At 43.0% G+C, this 4,761-nt stretch overlaps 1 pseudogene; it reads right to left on the bottom strand.

Moving 5' to 3' along the window:
* Positions 1–4,254: 4,254 nt before the first annotated feature.
* LOC142874619 (uncharacterized) lies at positions 4,255–4,382 on the bottom strand (annotated as a pseudogene).
* Between the last annotated feature and the right edge of the window lie 379 nt (positions 4,383–4,761).

Genomic DNA, 4,761 nt, shown 5'->3' with positions numbered 1-4,761 from the left:
TTTAGGGACATGATAGCACTCAGGCCTCTCACACTAGTAGATATCATCTGGGGGCCCAATATTCCCATATTTTCTCCAAATTTTCTTTTTTTTTTTTTAAGACAGAGTCTCACTCTGTTGCCCAGGCTAGAATGAGTGCCGTGGTGTCAGCCTAGCTCACAGCAACCTCAAACTCCTGGGCTCAAGCGATCCTCCTGCCTCAGCCTCCCGAGTAGCTGGGACTACAGGCATGCGCCACCATGCCCGGCTAATTTTTTCTATATATTTTTAGTTGGCCAGTTATTTTTTTTTTTTTTGAGACAGAGTCTCGCTTTGTTGCCCAGGCTAGAGTGAGTGCCATGGCATCAGCCTAGCTCATAGCAACTCACAGCCTAGCTCACAGTAAAAAAAAAAAAAAGCTTTTATTTTTGCGTCTTGTTCTGTCACCCTGGCTAGACTGCAGTGCCATCAACATAACTCACTGGATGTAATCCTAGCACTCCAGGACGCCGAGACGGGCGGATCATTTGAGCTCAGGAGTTCGAGACCTGCCTGAGCAAGAGCGAGAGCAAGACCCCGACTCTACTAAAAATAGAAAGAAATTAATTGGCCAGCTAAAAATATTTACAAAAAATTAGCCGGGCATGGTAGTGCATGCCTATAGTCCCAGCTACTCGGGAGGCTGAGGCAGGAGGATTGCTTGAGCCCAGGAGTTTGAGGTTGCTGTGAGCTAGGCTGATGCCACAGCACTCTAGCCAGGGCAACAGAGTGAGACTCTGTCTCCAAAAAACCCCCCAAAAAACCAAAACAAAACATAACTCACTGGAACCTCAAACTCCTGGGCTCAAGCAATCCTCCTGCCTCAGCCTCCTGAGTAACAGGGGTTATAAGTGTGTGCCATCACACCTGGCTAATTTTTCTATTTTTTGTAGAGACAGAGTCTCTTGCTCAGGCTGGTCTTGAACTCCTTAGATCAAGTGATCCTCCCACCTCGACCTTGCAGAGTGCTAGGATTACAGGCCTGAGCCATCATGCCCAACCCATTTTGTTGTTTTTTTGTTTTAGAGATGGGGTCTGGTTATGTTGCCCAGGCCAGCCTTGAACTCCTGGGCTCAAGGGATCCTCCCACCTCAGCCTCCCCAGTAGCTGGGACTACAGGCATGCACCACCATGCCGGGATTATTTTAGCCATTTTTAAGTATACAGTTCAGTAGCATTAACTACACCCATAATGTTGTGCAGCCAATACCACCACCCATCTCCATAACTCTTTATATCTTGTAAAACTGAAACTCTGTACCTATTAAACAGCTACTCTCCAACACCCCCTCCCCTAGCCCTTGGCAACCAACATTCTACTGTCTCTATAATATTGACTGACTCTAAGTACCTCATATAAGTGGAATCGTACAGTATTTGGTTTTCTGTGACTGGCTTATTTAACTTAGCATAATGTCCTCAAGGCTCATCCATGTTGTAGCATGTGTCAGAATGTCCTTCCTTTCTCAGGCTGAATAATATGCCATTGTATTCTTATGCCATACTTTGTTCATCCATTCATCCATTGATGGATACTTGGATTGTTTCCACAATTTAGCTGTTGTGAATAATGAGGCTATACACATGGGTGTACAAATACCTCTTTGAGGCACTGCTTTCAATTCTTTTAAGTATATAACCATAAGTGGAATTGCTGGATCATATGGTAATTCTATTTTTACTTTCTTGAGGAACCACCATACTGTTTTCCACAGTGGCTGCACCATTTTACATTTCTACCAACAGTGCACAAGTCTTCCAATTTCTCAACATCTTTGCCAACATGTGTTATTTTCTGAGGCTTTTTGATAATAGCCATCTTACTGGGTATGAGGTGGTATTTCATTATAGTTTTAATTTGTATTTCCTAATGATTAGTGATGTTGAGCATCTTTTCATGTGCTTTTTGGTCATTTGCATATATATCTTATTTGGAGAAATGTCTATTCAAGTCCTTTGCCCATTTTTCTTTTTTTGAGAGACACTGTCTCACTTTTTCACCCAGCCTGGAGTGAGGTGGCACAATCACAGGTCACTGAACCCTCTAACTCTTGGGCTTAGGCTCCTGAGTCATAAGGAGTACAGGCACGTGCTAACCTGCCCAGTTAATTTTTAAATTCTTCTGTAGAGACAGAGTTTTGCTATGTTGCCCCAGCTGGTCTCAAACTCCTGGCCTCAGCCTCTCAAAGTGCTGGGATTACAGGTGTGAGCTACTATGCCTGGCTATTTGCCCATTTTTTAATTGGGTTGTTTATTCTTTTTGTTGTTATTGTTGTTGAGTTTTAGGAGTTCTCCAAGTATTATGAATATTAATCCTTTATCTGATATATGATTTGAAAATATTTTCTCCCATTCTGTGGGTTGCCCTTTTATTTTGTTCACAGTGTCTTTTGATGCACAAAAATTGAAACATTTTTATGAAGTCCGATCTATTTTTACCTTTGTTGCCTATGCCTTTGGTGTCATATCCAAGAAATCGCTGACCAATTCAATGTTATGAAACTTTTGCCCTACATTTTCTTTCCCTCCACTTTTGAAGGATATGTACTGTGTTTTCTTCTAAGAGTTTTATGTCTTACATTTAGGCCTTGGACCGGTTAATTTTTGTATATGGTGTGACGTAGGGGTCCAACTTCATTTTTTTTTTTTTTTTTTTTTTGAGACAGAGTCTCACTTTTTGTTGCCCTGGCTAGAGTGAGTGCCGTGGCGTCAGCCTAGCTCACAGCAACCTCAAACTCCTGGGCTCAAGCGATCCTCCTGCCTCAGCCTCCCAAGTAGCTGGGACTACAGGCATGCACCACCATGCCCGGCTAATTTTTTGTATATATATTTTTTTAGTTGGTCAATTAATTTCTTTCTATTTTTAGTAGAGACGGGGTCTCGCTCAGGATGGTTTCGAACTCCCAACCTCGAGCAATCCGCCCGCCTCGGCCTCCCAGAGTGCTAGGATTACAGGTGTGAGCCACCGCGCCCGGCCCCAACTTCATTTTTTAAGTGTGTATATCCAGTTTTCACAGCACCATTGGTTGAAAAGACTGTCTTTTCTCATTGAATGGAGTTTGCACCCTTGTCAATAATCACTTAACCATACATGTGAGTGTTTAATTCTGGGCTGTCTATTTTATTCCATTGGTCTACTTGTCTGTCTTTATCCCAGCACCAATCTACTTTAATTACTGTAGCTTTGTAGTTATTTTATTTTATTATTTTTTCTTTTTTTTTGAGACAGAGTCTCGCTTTCTTGCCCAGGCTAGAGTGAGTGCCATGGTGTCAGCCTAGCTCATAGCAACCTCAAACTCCTGGGCTCAAGCAATCCTCCTGCCTCAGCCTCCCAAGTAGCTGGGACTACAGGCATGCACCACCATGCCCGGCTAATTTTTATAAATATATATTAGCTGGCCAATTAATTTCTTTCTATTTTTATGGTAGAGACGGGGTCTCACTCAGGCTGGTTTTGAACTCCTGACCTTGAGCAATCCGCCCGCCTCGGCCTCCCAGAGTGCTAGGATTACAGGTGTGAGCCACCGCGCCCGGCCGCTTTGTAGTTATTTTGAAATCAAAAGATGTGAGTTCTCCAGCTTTGTTGTCTCTCAGGGTTGTTGGTTATTCACAGACCCTCGAGATTCCATATCAGTCTTAGGATGACAGGGTAAAATGTGAAAAAAAAAATTTTTAGGATGGATTTTTCTATTTCTGCAAAAAAAAAACAAACCCATTAGATTTTGATAGGGATTGCATTACATCTGTAGATTGCTTTGGGTAGTACTGATATTTTAACAATATTAAGTCTTCCAATCCATGAATATGGGATATCTTTTCGTTTATTTATGTCTTTTTTAATTTCTTTCAGAAATGTTTTGTAGTTTTCAGTGTGTAAGTCTTTAACCTCCTTGGTTAAGTTTATCCCTAAGGATTCTGTTATTTTTATTTTTTTTAATTAAATTATTTTTATTATTTTTAGAGATAGGGTCTTGATGTGTTGCCCAGGCTGGACTCATATACTTGGACTTAAGCGACCCTCCTGCCTCAGCCTCCCAAGTAGCTGGGACTATAGGCGCGTGCCACCACACCTGGCCATTTATTTTTGATGCCATTATAAATTGAATTGTTTTTTAAATTTCCTTTTCAGATTCCAGAAACCCCATTTCAACCTGATGCAGGGCTGTGGTTATCTTATGAATCATTACTGAAAATATATCTGTTTCAAACCAGCTTTTTTTTTTTTAAAGGAACCACTCAGACTGCGTCCTCTCCCCTTTGCTCCGCTGAAAGGAGAGAAGAATGATCATCAATGGCAAGTGGCGGTTGCAGCAAATCAACGGCAAGGTCCGGCTTCACTATCAGGAGACAATGCTGTGCCCCATGTGCTGAAAACCAGACCACATGTGTAGACCCCAGCAACTGTGTGCACTGTGTAATTCCAACCTCCCCTCCCCCCACCCCTCGCGCCAGACCTGGCTGGATCCAAGGTGGACCAATGAAGCCGGGCCGATCGGCTCATCTCTCCTGGAATTTAGGTTTGGGATTGAACATCCTTAACGGGTTTGGTCTGTTGGCTGACGTGGGAGAGGAAGGAGCCTGGGGTGTGCAGAAAAGTGACTGTTGTGTGTGATTCAGCTCCTGGTAAGGTGTTGCGGTGCCCACCCTTTGGTTCTACCTGTGAGTCACCTCTGTGTTTTCCGAGAAGTTCCTCTTTGCCCACGTTGCTACGTTGGTGTCTACGATGAGAGAGGCCAAACACCC

The sequence above is a fragment of the Microcebus murinus genome, chromosome 12 (genome assembly GCF_040939455.1).
Source record: "Microcebus murinus isolate Inina chromosome 12, M.murinus_Inina_mat1.0, whole genome shotgun sequence".
Taxonomy (NCBI): domain Eukaryota; kingdom Metazoa; phylum Chordata; class Mammalia; order Primates; family Cheirogaleidae; genus Microcebus; species Microcebus murinus.
The sequence above is the reverse complement of the archived record's forward strand: the minus strand, read 5'-3'. Positions and strand labels throughout refer to the sequence as shown.